Below are 15,993 nucleotides of genomic sequence, written 5' to 3'. Positions count from 1 at the left end.
AACGACGTGGTTGGAACTGGAGGGTATTATGTTGAGTGAAATAAGTCAAACAGAGAAAGACATGTATCATATGATCTCACTGATATGAGGAAGTCTTAATCGCAGGAATCAAACTGAGGGTTGCTGGAGTGGGGGGTGGGGTGGGAGGGATGGGGTGACTGGGTGATAGACACTGGGGAGGGTATGTGCTCTGGTAAGCGCTGTGAATTGTGCAAGACTGTTGAATCTCAGATCTGTACCTCTGAAACAAATAATGCAATATATGTTAAGAAAAAAAAAAGAAGAAGAAGAAGGTAGCGGGAGGGGAAGAATGAAGCGGGGGAAATCGGAGGAGCAGACGAACCATGAGAGACGATGGACTCTGAAAAACAAACAGGGTTCCAGAGGGGAGAGGGGTGGGAGGATGGGTTAGCCTGGTGGTGGGTATTGAGGAGGGCACGTTCTGCATGGAGCACTGGGTGTTGTGCGCAAACAATGAATCATGGAACACTTCATCTAAAACTAATGTTGTAATGTAAGGGGATTAACATAAGAATAAAAAAATTAAAAAAAAAAAAAAAAAAAACAACAGTACCCCCTTCCTAGAAATGGTGAAATTTAGCAAGATGATGCATGTACCGGGTGTACATGGTACCTACACAGAGAGCTCTCGACATAAGTTAACTGTTATTTGTTGGTTTCTACCTGTTAGAATTCCACATCTCATCATTTCAGAAGTCCCTGTGGTCCATTTCACGTATTGCTTTGGGCAAACTACAGTCCCTTACATATTCCAGTTATACCTGGATGTGCTGATCCCTTTTGAGAGCCAGGACACCTTACTTACCAGGAAGGCATTTATAAACCCGTTGTTAAGTTACTCTGCAGAAATCTAGGGTTTTTTTCATTAGAAACTGATTTTTATTATTTTGAAGTTTAGGGTACTCCTTGTCTTAATATACCTTTGTAAAATCTTTGTACTGATTCCAGCTTCTATTTAAGAGGTAGTGAGAGAGCAGAGAGAAAAAAGTCAACTCAGACTGAGAGATGGAAAGACTGGCTAAGGAAAATAGAATTTCAGAAATATCAAACAGAGGCAGTGTTAAATTCATTCTACATTCATTCTGTAATACTGTTGAGCACCTTCCAGACATTGTTGTAGATACTGGGAATTCTGGTGAATAAATAGATGAAGTCCCTGTTCTCATGAATCTTAAATTCTGATGGGGGAGAAAGACAATAATCAAATATATATAATATCAGGTGGCCATCCTGTGAAGAGAATTAAGGCATGGATAGTCATAAGGAAAGGGTAGTGTTGCTGGGTTTTTTTTTTGTTTTGTTTTTTAAGATTTTTTTATTAGAGAGAGAGAGAGAGAGACAGCAAGAGAGGGAACACGAGCAGGAGGAGTGGGAGGAGGAGAAGCAGGTTTCCCGCTAAGCAGGGAGCCCAATGCGGGGCTCCATCCCAGGACCCTGGGACCATGACCTGAGCCGAACGCAGACGCCCAGTGTTGCTGTTTTTAAAAGAGCAGAAGGAAAAGCCTCTCCGATGATGACATTTGAGATCTGAAGAAATTAAGGAACTAAGCCATGTGAATATTTGGAGAGAGGGGCAGCAAGTGCAAAGGCCTTAAAGTAGAATCTCATTTGGTGTGTTTAAGGAACTGCCAAGAAGCCAAGCCGAGTGGAGTGAAACAAAGGGAAGAAGCGCAGAGGATGAGGTCAGAGAGATGGCTGGGGCAGATGATGCAGTACCTGAGAGACCATTGAAATGACTTTAAATTTAAATTAGTTGGGAAGCAAGAGGAAATGATGTGACCTATATTTACAAGGACCACTGTGACTGTTATAAGCAGAGACCAATTAGGGAGGGTTTTGCAGTGGAGACATCATATCAGAGTGGGAGATGTGGAAAATATTCATATTTGGGATGTGTTTGAAAATAGAGCTGACAGAATTTGCAGATAGATTAACTGGAGTTAAGAGAAAAAGTGGAAGGATCACTGAGGTTTTTGGCCTGAGCACCAGAAGGATGGGTTATACTCTTCTCAGAAGGAAGACTATGGGAAAAGTTTGCTTTGGGGTAGGTTATGAGACTCTTATTAAAGAGTTCATCACAATTTTTTTTCTTTTTCTTTTTTTTTTCAATTGAAGTATACAACATAGAATGTTTTATTCGTTTCAGGTGTACAGTATGGTGATTCAGCAATTCTATACATTATTCTAGTCATTACCCTCTTTTTTGCTTTTTTTTCTCTTTTTTTAACCTCTTATTGAACTATAAAACTTGAATGAAAGAGTGCACAAATCATAAAAGTTTAGGTCAGTTAAATTTCAGAAAGCAAACCCACCTGTGTAACCAGATATAAATTTGAGAGTTGTGAGCATATAGACTTGAAATCATGGAACTGGGAAGTCATCTAGATAGTGAGTATAAATAAAGAAGAGTTTGAAGACTAACTCCTGAGGCACTCCCAACATTTTAAGGTCAGGGTAAAGAGGATACTCAGAGGGAGCAGCTGGTGAGGTAAGAAAATCAAATAAGAACAGCATCTAGGAGGGCAAATGAGAGGATTTCAAGAAAGAGGATATAGTAGACTATATCAAATGTTACTGATAAGGAAGGACTAGAAAGTTTAAGTTAAATAAGAAATAAAAAGACCATTAAATCTGGCAATCATAGACTAGTTAAAATACTGAATTTAGAATGTTTGCAGGGTTTGTGAAGAGAATGAGGTATGATTTATTAGGAAACATGTAAGACACTAGAAATAGGAGATGGAAAATACTATCCTTACTCTAAAAGAATTTATAATTTTATAGGGAAGAAAGATAAATTAATAATTATAATTGTGATAAAATTTACTGTAGAAATATACACAGGATGCCATAGATGCAAATAAAAGGAACACTTATAAAAAGAACAGAAAATGATTTCCTATTGAAATCCCTGAGTCTTGGAGGACCAGTTTAGAGAGGTGTAAATGGGTGATTTTATATGGGGGAGAAGCATGCTAAAAGGCCCTGAGGCAAATGAGCATGAGTTCTAGGTATCATACCTGGTTGGCAGTGACTGGATGCTAATTGTGTAGGGGGGAGGACTTGGGGATACTGATGAAAGATTATGCTAAAGAGGTAAGAGCCACATCTTGAAGGAGCCCTTGTATGCCATGAGAGTTTGGGTGTTTTGGGGTTTTTTTTTTAAGTTTTTTAAATTTATTTATTAGAGAGAGAGAGCACAAGCAGGGGGAGTGGCAGGCAGAGGGAGAGGGAGAAGCAGGCTCCTCGAAGAGTAGGGAGCCCAATGCGGGGCTCCATCCCAGGACCCCAGGATCATGACCTGAGCTGAAGGCAGTCTCTTAACCAACAGAGCCACCCAGGCACCCAGAGAGTTTGGGTTTTATCTTCAAGGTGATGGGGAGATACTGAAAGACAAGCCAATAACATGATCATATTTGCATTTTAAAAGGTCATTCTGGGGCGCCTGGGTGGCTCAGTCCTTAAGTGTCTGCCTTCAGCTCAGGTCATGATCCCAGGGTCCTGGGATCGAGCCCCACATGGGGCTCCCCGCTCCGCGGGAAGCCTGCTTCTCCCTCTCCCACACCCCCGCTTGTGTTCCTGCTCTTGCTAACTCTCTCTGTCAAATAAATAAATAAAATCTTAAAAAAATAAAATAAAATAAAAGGTCATTCTGCCTTCATTGAAAAAAATAGGTAAGGGGCGCCTGGGTGGCTCAGTTGGTTAAGCGACTGCCTTCGGCTCAGGTCGTGATCCCGGAGTCCCAGGATGAACTCCCACATCCGGCTCCCTGCTCGGCGGGGGGTCTGCTTCTCCCTCTGACTCTACCCCCTCTTGTGCTCTCTCTCTCGCTTTCTCTCTCAAATAAATAAAATCTTAAAAAAAATAAAGTAACATTTGGGATCATAACACTCCTTAAGTCTTAGAAAAACTATTCCCAAAAAAGTGCTGATATACGTAAAATTTCAAATTTGTGGTCCCTTGCAGTCCAACTATGGATACCAAATTTAAAATCCCAAATATATACAATGACTTGGTGGGAAGTCAGTCTGAAGTATCTTGGATGAAAAATGATGAGTGTTTAAATCTGAGAGCTGGCAATGAGATTGGAAAACAAGAAATATTGAGTGTGAATTGTACTTTGAAGAAGTTTCACTGCAACAGGAAGGCAAGAAATAATGGAGGGAGGCAACACAATTTTGTGGGGCAGATGGGATAAACTTGATATGCTTGGGAGATAGGTAGAGGGAGAAGTTGAAGAGACAGGAGAGAAGGGATGATTAAGCAAGCAGCCAAGAAGGCAGAAAAGGATGGAATTCAAATTAAGTGTAGAGAATTTAGCCTGGCTAAGAGCTATGGATGGTATACCTTTAGGTAAGTTTTGGGGAATGGGGTAGGTTGTGAGAAGGAATTTGAGGCTTCCATTTTTTTGTGTTTGAAGGTGGAAATGAGGTCTGCTGAGGAAAGGGTAGTAACACAGGCAGCATGAGGATAGAAATGAAGTTAGAAGAACCTTGGAGGCAAACCAGGGAGTGAAGTAACTAATCTATATTCCATTTTCCAGAAAGGATGTAAGACATCTACAAAAATACATAAAATATGATGGGGTAATATCAATTAATAGTGGAGCAAGAAATAACTAAGCTGACATCAAATCCAGAAATCATAAGGAGAAAGACTGTTGTATAAATCTATGTAAATATAAAACTTTCTGTAGATAAACTCACTATACACGAATTTGAAAAACAACAAAGTATGATTGACTTTTTTAAAACAGGGTTCACATACCATACAATTTTACCCATTTAAAGTGTACAGTGTTTTTCTATGTAGTCAGGTATATGCAACCATCACCACAGTTAATTTTAGAACATTTTCTTTTAATCTTGAAAAGAAACCCCATGCCTTTCAGTTATCATCCCCCCTCCTTAACCCCCCCCCCCTTTATCCCCAGCTCTAATTTACTTTCTGTCTTTATGTATTTCCCTTGTTATGGACATTTCATATGAATGGAATCGTGGCCATTTTTGGTGGACCATCCTTTGCCCATTTTTTAAATTGGGTTATTTGTCCTTTTTTCATTATTGAGTTATAAGAGTTCTTTATTCTAGACTCAAATCCTTTATCAGATATATGATTTGCAAATATTTTCTCTTATGTGGGTTGTCTTTTCAGTTAACTGATGTCCCTTGAAGAACAAAAGTTTTTAATTTCGATGAAGTCCAATTTATCTATTATACTTGTTGCTTTTTCTTTTGGTGTCACATCTAAGAATCCTTTGCCAAATTCAAGGTTGTAAAGGCTAATCCCTAAGTTTTCCAGTTTAAGCTCTTTTATATAGGTCTTTGATCCATGTGAGCTAATTTTTAGATACGATGTGAAATACGGGTACTGTTTCTTTTTCCTGTGGCTAGCCAGTTGTCCCAGCACCATTTGTTGAAAAATCTGTTCTTTCCCCATCAAATGGGCTTGGCACCTTGTCAAAAACCAGTTGACCATAGGTATCTTAGTTTATTTTTGGACTTTTAATTTTATTCCCTTGATCTGTATGTATATCCTTATGCCAGCACCACACCTTATTGATTGTCATTACTTTATAGTAAGTTTTGAAATCAAGACATACAAGTCCTACTCTGTTCTTCCTTTTTCATGACTGTTTTGGCTATTCTGGGTCTCTTGCAACTCCATGTGAAGTTTAATATCAGCTTGTCAGTTTTTACAAAGAAGTCAGCTGGGATTCTGATTGGGATTACACTGAATCTGTAGATCAGTTGTTGGGGGTATTGCCATTTTAGCAATGTTAAGTGTTCCAATCTATGAACAGGGAGTGTTAGAATTTCTAACTATTTAGATCTTTAATTCTTTCAGCAGTATTTTGTAGTTTTGTAGTTTTCAGAGTATAACTTTTGTACTATTTGCTTAATTTATTCCTAAATGTTTTTTTTTCTTTTGGATGCTAATGCAAATGGAATTTATTTCTTAACTTCATTTATAATTTTGTAATTTCAAGTGTATAAAAATACAGTTGATTTTTGTATCCAGCACTGTTGCTGAACTCGTTTATTCTAATAAGTGATAGGGTTTTTTTGGTGAATTCTTTCGGATTTTCTACATACAACGTTATGTCATCAATGAGTAAAAATAATTATATTTCTTCTTTTCCAACCTGGAAATTCTTTATCTTAATTAATTCTTAATCTTCCCTAATTGCCCTCACTAGAGCCTCCAGTTCACTGTTGAATAAAATCCTCAAGACTGGAAATCCTTATCTAGTTCCTGATCTTAGGGCAAAAACATCCAGTCTTTCACTTTTACTATGCTGTTAGCTGTGGGGTTTTGTAGATTCCCTTTATCAGACTGAGAAGTTCCCTTCTAGTCCTAGTTTTTTGAGTGATTTTTATCTTGAGAGGATGTTGGAGTTTGTCAAATGCTTCTCTCCCCCCCAACCCCAATTTTGGTCTTTTTAAAATTTTATTGATAAAATTAATTTATTACATTAATTTTTAGGTGTTGTAACAACTTTGCCTTCCTGGTATAAACCTTATCTGGTCATGGTGTATAACTTTTATACTGTTGGATTCAGTTTGTTCATATTTTATTGAGGATTTTTTCCATCTACATTCACAAGAGATTGGTCTGTAGTATTCTTCCAGTGTCTTTGTCTGGTATTGATTATCAGGGTAATACCGGTCTCATGAGTTGGATGGTGTTCCGTACTCTTCCGTTTTTTTTGGAAGAGTTAGTGAAGAATTGGTATTTGTTCTTTAAATGTTTGTTAGGTTTCAGGGGTAAGGCCATCTGTACCTGGGCTTTTCTTTGTGGATAGTTTTTTGATTGCTAATTTAGTCTCTTCCCTTGTTAAACATCTACTTCTTAAGTCAGTTTCAGTAGTTTGTGTCTTTTAGGAATTTGCTCATTTCATCTAAATTAATTTGGCGGCATATAATTATTCATAGTATTCTTTTATAATCCTTTTTATTTTTATAAGGTAAGTAGTAATGCCCTCTCTTTTATTTCTGTTTCTAGAAATTTGAGTCTTTCTTTTTATTTGATTTATCTGCCTAGAGATTTGTCCATTTTGTTGATCTTTCCAAAGGACCAGCTTTTGTTTTCATTGATTTTTCTCTACTATTTCTTTATTCTCTGTTTCATTAATTTCTACTTTAACCTTTATTATTTCTGTCCTTTTGCTTGCGTTAGGTTTAGTTTGCCCTTCTTTATCCGTTGTCTTGAGATGGAAAATTATTTATTTGAAATCTTTTTCTTAATATAGTTATTTATAGTTATAAATTTCCCCTCAAGCACTACTTTAGTTGCATCCTACAAGTTTTGATATTTTGTGTCTTCATTATCACTAATCTCAAATTATTTTGTGATTTCCCTTTGCTTTCTTCTTTGACCCATTGATTATTTAGGAGTGCATTGTTTAATTTCCACATACTTGTTACTTTCCCAATTTTTTTCTTGTTGTTGAGTTCCAATTTCATTCGACTGTGGTTGAGAACGTATTTTGTATTTATATCGTTTTAGATATATTAAATGTATATCCTTTTAAATATATTAAATTTTCTTCTATGCCCTAGAATATAGTCTCTCAAGGAGAATGCTTCATGTGGATTTGAAAAGAATGTATATTCTTTGGGGTGTAGTGTCTATAGATGGCTGCTAGATCTAGTTGGTTTATAGGGTTGTTCAAGTCTTGTATTTGATTGTTGATCTTCTAGTTATTCTACCATTATTGAAGATGAGGTATTGAAGCTGTTGTTGAATGGTCTGTTTTTCCCTTCATTTCTGTCAGTTTTTGCTTCCTGTATTTTATTTTGTTATTAGATACACATATTTTTGTTATGCTTCTGTGGTGGGTTGAGCCTTTTATCATTATAAAATGCCCCCCTTATCTCTGGTCATTCTTTTTTGTTTCAAAGTCTATTTTGTCTGATACTAATATAGCAAGTCTAGCTTTCTTGTGGTTTGCTGTTTGCGTGATATCTTTTTCTGCCTTTTTATTTTCAAGCTATTTGTATCTTTGAAGCTGAAGTATGTCTCCTGTAGATGGCACAGTTGACCCTTGAACAATGTGGGTTTGAGCTGCATGGGTCCACTTAATACATGAATTTTTTACAGTACTGTGAATATATTTTCTTTTCCTTATGATTTTCTTTTTTTTTTAAGATTTTATTTATTCATTTGAGACACAGGGATACAGAGAGAGAGAGCATGAGCAGGGAGAGAGCAGAGGGAGAAGGAGAAGCAGGCTCCCTGCTGAGCCGGGAGCCCGATGTGGGGCTCCATCCCAGGACCCTGGGATCATGACCTGAGCCGAAGGCAGATGCTTAACCATCTGAGCCACCCAGGTGCCCCTTCCTTATGATTTTCTTAATAACATTTTCTTTTCTCTAGCTTGCTTTATAGTAAGAATGCAGTATATAATACATGTAACATACATAATATGTGCTAATCTACTATTTATGTTATAGTTAAGGCTTCTGGTCAACAGAAGGCTATTAGTAATTAAGTTTTGCAGGAATCAAAAGTTAAACATGGATTTTTGACCTCATGGATGAGGGGTCATGACGTCCTCCTAACCCCACATTGTTCAAGGGTCAATGATACATAGTTGGATTATGTTTCTTTTTTTTAAAATCCAAGTTAACAATCTATTTTTTGATTGTGTGATTTACTCCACTCAACATTTAATGTTAACTATTGATATAGTTTGATTTATGCCTGCTATTTTACTTTTTGTTTTATATGTGACCTTAGTTTCTCTGTCCTTTATTTTCTTTTGCATTAAGTGAATGTTTTCTAATTTATGGCATTTTAATTTCTTTATGGATTTTTTTTTCTCATTTAAACTGATCTTATTGGTGCTCTTTGTCTTTTTGGGTAGATTCAAATTACCATGTAGACTCCCTTGTTTTAGCCTGAATATTTCCTTTAGTATGTGAGACAGGTCTACAAACAGCAAATTTTCTCAGTTTTTGTTTATCTGATAATGTCTTTAGTTCACCTTCATATTTGAAAGATAGTTTTGCTTTATATAGAATTCTTTATTGATAGTCTTTTTCTTTGAGCACTTTGAATATGACATCCCACTGCTTTCTGGTTTCTGTTGTTTCTGCTGATAGGTCAGCCATTAATCTTGTTGGGATTACCTTGTAAGTAGCAAATCATTTTTCTCTTGCTCCTTTTAAGATTTTATCCTGTGTTTGACCATTTTTATTATGATATGTCTGTGGATCTCTTTGAACTTATCTTCCTTGTAGTTCACTGGGCTTTCTGGACATGTAGGCTATTGTTTTTCAGTAAATTTGAGAAGTTTTCAGGCATTATTTCTTCAAATATTTTTTCTGTTCCTTGCTGTCCTCTGGTACTCCCATTACGTGGATGTTGTAGAAGAAATTTGGCAGATAAAACAAAATTTTAATAGTGCATGTATTTAAACTGAGCACTATAAGTATAGGAATTTATATCTTAAGAAAGTAATCATAGAAGTATATTTGGGTGTATGTGCAAGAAAATATGTTGCAACACTTTTATATAGTAAAAAGGTTAGGAAAAAAACTGGAAGGAAATTAAATACGTTATGATACTTTTATACAGTGAAATATTATTTTTTTTTAAAGATTTTATTTATTTATTTGAGAGAGAGAGAATGAGAGACAGAGAGCACGAGAGGGAAGAGGGTCAGAGGGAGAAGCAGACCCCCCGCTGAGCAGGGAGCCCGATGTGGGACTCGATCCCGGGACTCCAGGATCATGACCTGAGCAGAAGGCAGTCGCTTAACCAACTGAGCCACCCAGGCGCCCTATACAGTGAAATATTATTAACGATAATAGTTTTAAGTCTTTTTCCATAATTCACATGGAGTTTATTTGGTATATCGTATAAGGTTATTTTGGTGTACCTTTTCTTTCCGCACCTGTACAGGCTTTTTCTAGGGCAGCAATTCTCGTTTTTGTGGTGTCACAACTTCTGTACACTCTTTAAAATTATTGAGGACACCAAAGAGCTTTTGTTGATGTGGATTATGTTTATTAAAAATTATTAATTTGTTAAATTTTTTTTAGCAGTCAGACCCATTACATTTGCATAAACAACATATTTTTTAAAACAAAGATTTTTAAAAACAAACCGGTGAGAAGTCTGGAGTTTTTATAAATTTTGTAGATTTCTAATAATCTAGCTTAACAAAAGAGAGCAGGATTCTTTTTTTTATTATTATTATTGTTATGTTAATCCCCATACATTACATCATTAGTTTTAGATGTAGTATTCCATGATTCATTGTTTGTGCATAACACCCAGTGCTCCATGCAGAATGTGCCCTCCTCAATACCCATCACCAGGCTAACCCATCCTCCCACCCCCCTCCCCTCTAGAACCCTCAGTTTGTTTTTCAGAGTACATTGTCTCTCATGGTTTGTCTACCCCTCCGATTTCCCCCGCTTCATTCTTCCCCTCCTGCTACCTTCTTCTTTTTTTTTTTTCTTAACATATATTGCATTATTTGTTTCAGAGGTACAGATCTGAGATTCAACAGTCTTGCACAATTCACAGTGCTTACCAGAGCACATACCCTCCCCAGTGTCTCTCACCCAGTCACCCCATCCCTCCCACCCCACCCCCCACTCCAGCAACCCTCAGTTTGTTTCCTGAGATTAAGAATTCCTCATATCAGTGAGGTCATATGATACATGTCTTTCTCTGTTTGACTTATTTCGCTCAGCATAATACCCTCCAGTTCCATCCACGTCATTGCAAATGGCAAGATCTCATTCCTTTTGATGGCTGCATAATATTCCATTGTATATATATACCACATCTTCTTTATCCATTCATCTGTCGATGGACATCTTGGCTCTTTCCACAGTTTGTCTATTGTGGACATTGCTGCTATAAACATCGGGGTGCACGTACCCTTTTGGATCCCTACTTTTGTATCTTTGGGGTAAATACCCAGTAGAAGAGAGCAGGATTCTTATATCTGCTTCTTGCAATATATAAAGATGAAGTCTATAGGGAATGAAGTATATGAGTATATAAAGAAAATCTGCCCTGACACAGATTTTTAGTTCAAAGTGCATGAGCCCTTTAATGGTCTTTTCAGACAATTATGGATATTCTTCCTTGATAATACACCAGAACTTGACAAGTCGTAGTTTCTTAAAGTTTGGCTGCAGTTTGGAATCTGAAATGTATAAATGAACTTTTCATTCTCTGTTACATTAAAATCCACTGTCTTTTAAATTTTTGAGTAGCTCTGTTTTACTTATCCATGACTTTGTGACATTATGTATTTGTCATTTAGAAAATATTAGTGTACTGAGTTATGCAGATCTTTCAAAGGTTGATACATACTGTTAAACGCTATCAAAAAATCACAGTCATTTATAAATCACCAGTCTCACATGAAAAGCTTTTAAGTGTTGAGATGTCATGCTCACAGTGATGGATACAGTTTTCAAATTCTAATTTTCATTTGAAAGCACAAATTTTTATCACTGGCAGCAATACTTCATTGTAGAGTAAATGCCTGCAAAATACCCAAGTCCAAATAATGATAGTTTGTCTGTTAATGGTTCCCTCAAGTAAAGATATTGTTCTCTGAAAATGAACAGCTAATTCAGTTCACAAATCCACTGATCACACAGTTACTTTTCCTCAAGACCTTATTACACTGACTGTGTGCCCTTATTCAGAAAGAATCTTCCTCTAGCAATTTTTAATCTTTAAATTGTTGGATTTTATCTATTTACATTTCGTATCTAATTTTTTTGAAGTTAATGTGTTTTGTCTCTGGCTTCTTTTAAGAGTAGAGAAGAGAAGATATAACCCAATGTATAAATGGAAGGTTTGGTCTTAGACAGCTTATACATTATAACAAAAAGAGAAGAAAAAGTTTAGGGTATGTTGGTAGATTGAACAATGTAAATGTGGGGGATATAATGTTATAAGTTGCAAAGTCACAAGCTGAAAGTGAGGTGGGGTTGGGGAGGGAGTATTGGAAGAGTAAAGAGAGAAAGGAGAGGAAGTGACAAGGGAAATGTAACAGCATTGCTGGGCCAAAGTGAAGACCTACCTGAAATTTGTAGTCAGGAGTTTAAAGTGAAACTAGTCAGTACATGTGTGTGCTCACGCACGCATATATACACATGCATGCCCACCCTTTAGTCAACCTGACCCACAGGTCTGGAGCTCATTTCCACCCGCACCCATTGCTAATAATTAATCCTGGCCTCCCAAGCAAGAAATGGGCTAGATCAAAGGATGAAGTAGGCAATAGAAACCGCTAGGATGTACAGATCCTAGGATGACTTACTGTTTTTAAGTCTGTACCAAGTTAAATAAAGGATTATGAAGCTGGTTTGCTTCTGCTAAATATTGATTTTGGGGGGAACATGTCATATGTATGGTGACTGCTATAGGCTATGGCAGGGGAGAGGTAATTAGGGGGAAGAAATAGTAGAAATAGCTAGAATCCAGTAGTGTAAGCTTCTGTGTAGGTTCTAGGGCAGCCTCTCAAATCCTTTCTCCCCTTACATCCCTCCCTTTTTGTTCTGGGTAGCAAGAAAGGGTCTTGTCTACTGACACCCTGGGTCCCTGGGTGGGCCCTACCATATGATTCAGAGCTCAGAAGAAGGCCTGCTTTCCCGGCTGCATTTCCCTGATGCTGAGTCTGTCCTGGCCCCAGCTTTGATTCACCTAATTATTTTCTCTGGTAATGTACATTCTTCTAGACTGAGACCCACAACCCAATAAAATATTAGTATTTAAAGAGCTTAGGCTTTACAGTTAGGCTTCCTGGTTTCAAACTCTGGCTCTTGAGACTTAATCTCTCTAAATCTTACTTCACAGTATCTATCTCATAAGGTTGTGAAAATTATTTGACATAATTCATATAAAACATTAGAACAGTATGTAGACATAGCAAATGCTCCATGAATATTAGGTATCATTATTTGTATTTTTTGAGGAAACACTAGAACTATCACTTAGTTACTGTCTATCAAAGAATATTAGCAGTTCTATTGTCAGCTCTTGTAGAGATGGTGTAGTGTAATTTCTCACAGCATAGTGCTAGACCAGACTGATTGGATATAAATCCTGATACTGCCACTGACTACTTTGAGGCCTGACCAGTTTCACTGGTGCGTGCTGCCAGTCTCTTCATTTATACCTCATTTGTGCGTACCTGCCTTATATAGTTGCTCTAAGGGTTATGAGTCAATGCGTAGAACTCATATAAACATCTAAATGCTTAGAATAGTGCCTGGAACATAACAGGCATTCCATAAATTTCTTGCTACTGTTATTAACTCTAAGAAACATTGACTCATCCAGTTTAGTACCGAGAGGGCCTTAGAATTTAGCACAACTTCTTTTATAGATGAGAATGTGAAGCTCTGAAATTTCACAGCTAGATATCGGAAAATGTTTGTCCTGTATTTCCTAACTCCTGATTTAATGTTCTGTTTGCCATGCTTCCTCCACAAAATGTCTCTATAAAGGGATGTATTAGTAGCATTAACCAGCAAAACAATTACCGTCACTTACGTAACCACATTTAAGGAGCTTTTCTATGCAAATACTACAATTACTAGATTTAAATAACATTTAAATAATTATATTTCTGCCCTTTGGGGCCTTAGGAGAATCCACTGAATATTACACATTACTTGTATAGAAGGAGTATAAATCCATAATGATCCTTCTAAGGATTTTATAACCTACTCCTTTTAATAGATTTGAAATAATGCTCTCCATTGGTAGAAAGGTAATACTATGGGGCATCTGGGTGGCTCAGTCAGTTAAGCCACCGACCCTTGATTTCTGCTCAGGTTATGATCTCAGGATCCTGAGATCAAGCCGCCACCACCACCACCCCCTCAGTCTCTGTGCTCAGTGGGGAGCCTGCGTGTCCCTCTTCTCTCCCGCCCCACTATCATGTGCGTGCACCCACGCGCACTCTCTCTCTCAAGTAAATACAATTTAAAAATTAAAAAAAAAGACAATACCATGCCTATGATCTACCAGTAGTGAACTCTATAATTTTTTGTTTTTCCAGTAAAACTGATGAATTTGTAGAATGATAGCCAGGGTTAAAGGCACAGTCTTAAGCCAGGCTAGCTGTAGTATAAACTCAATCTAAGGATTCCTGTTCCCTTTAAGGGGATGTAACTTTTTGGATAGGCTATTTTTCAAAAGGTATTCTAAACCAAATTAGGGCATATAAACAAATAATTGAGCCAGTTCTTGATAACTCAAGATTGTCATTATTATTACTGTTTATATAGTTGCTAAAAATAAAAGGATACCCACATTAGTTCCTAAGGCTGTTTGTTCCCACATCAAATAACTACTTTTTAACAGTTTTATTGAGATGCAATGTGCATATGATAATATTTACCTATTTTAAGTGTGCAATTCAGTGAATATTAGTAAATTTATACAGTTGTGCAACTATTACCACAATCCACTGATAGAACATTTCATCACCACAAATGTTACAAGTTTTTATGCAGTCAGTCCCCACTTCTACCCCCAAGCCTAGGCAGCCACTTAACCTGCTTTCCATCTGTATAAATTTATATTTCTGGACATCTCATATAAATGGGATCATGTAGTATATAATCTTGCAGTTCATCCATATTATGGCTTGCATGAATATTTCATTCCTTTTTACTGCTAAATAGTATTCCATGATATGAAATGAATATTCCACATTTTGTGTGTATGTGTGTGTGCTGGCTTCTAGGTGCTCAGCTGTGTTCTAGACTTAGAGATGTTCCAAGATGTATCTATTATTTGGGACTCACAGATAACAAAGTTAAGAAACCCTAATAGGGTAAGGGATAAGAGTGTACATGAGTTTTGGCTCCTGCAGAACCTTTACAAAGTGGGAGAAGAGACAATTTCTTAATAGCAAAGATGCTAAGCAGTAAAACAGTCCACTACATCAGATGTTTGACCCAAATAAATGAATTGCTTCAATAATATTTGTCATTGTTTTTTGCCTAATTTGCTAAGAAACTGAGAACCTGAGTAGTTCAGCACCCCGAATATCAACAAATGTTCACTACAGAGAATAGTTTACATCATTCTTTCTACATTCATGGTACCCTTGGCATTTACAGATTAAAATTTTAAATTTTAGCTGTTTGTGAGTTATGCACAGTAGTTTGTCATTAGGCCCAGATGTTTATTTGAGTTGCACTGCTGGTGTGTGGGACCAGCTTCCTTAGCCTAGCAGCTAGATTTCAGGGCTACTGTATTCTTTTCTTGTTTTACCACATAGGAACTAATTCTTATAGATCTGGAGGCATCACACACAGTTTTCAATTATACCTTGTCATATTTTAGGTGCCCTATGCCTCAAGTCTTCTTGCTGATGTCAGTGACCTAGTCTGCTATATTCCTATCTTTAGTCCTTCTATTTTGCTTGCTTTTTATTTTATTTATTTATTTTTTTTGAGATTTCATTTATTTGAGAGAGAGATAGCAAGAGAGCACAAGGGGGGTGAGAGGGGTTGGGAAGAGGGAGAAGCAGGCTCTCTGCTGAGCAGGGAGCCCAATACAGGGCTCCATCCCAGGACCCTGGGATCGTGACCTGAGCCAAAGGCAGACACTTAACTGACTGAGCCACCCAGGTGCCCCTTTCACTTGCTTTTTAAAAACATTACTTTGCTAACTCATTTTGGTTGTTCTTCATTGTAAACTCCTAAATATCTACCTTATTATAAGGCAATATCTTTACATTTTCTTCCTTTTTAACTGGAAGAATTATCCTATGTTGTCCAGTACATTTTATGAAAATGTTCATTGAGCTACCTTTCTGCTATTTATAATTCTAATTCAGCTCTTAATTATTTGCATGATAGAGGAGGGCAGTGACATAAATCATAATCTTTGAAAACATGATTCGGCTTAAGAATGAATTAACAGAATCTTTCTCTTTTTGAACATCATCTTTACCATTGTAATTATGCTTTG

At 37.0% G+C, this 15,993-nt stretch overlaps 1 protein-coding gene across 1 annotated transcript in view; it reads left to right on the top strand.

The window, feature by feature from the left end:
- The window catches only part of NET1 (neuroepithelial cell transforming 1), a 60,651-nt gene that overhangs the window by 1,300 nt on the left and 43,358 nt on the right, over positions 1-15,993 (top strand). The window lies entirely within an intron of this gene.

The sequence above is a fragment of the Mirounga angustirostris genome, unplaced genomic scaffold (genome assembly GCF_029215605.1).
Source record: "Mirounga angustirostris isolate CCGP_5_RB_7025 unplaced genomic scaffold, mMirAng1.0.hap1 SCAF_5, whole genome shotgun sequence".
Classification (NCBI taxonomy): domain Eukaryota; kingdom Metazoa; phylum Chordata; class Mammalia; order Carnivora; family Phocidae; genus Mirounga; species Mirounga angustirostris.
Note: the sequence above shows the minus strand (reverse complement) of the source record. Positions and strands in the feature narration are given on the sequence as shown.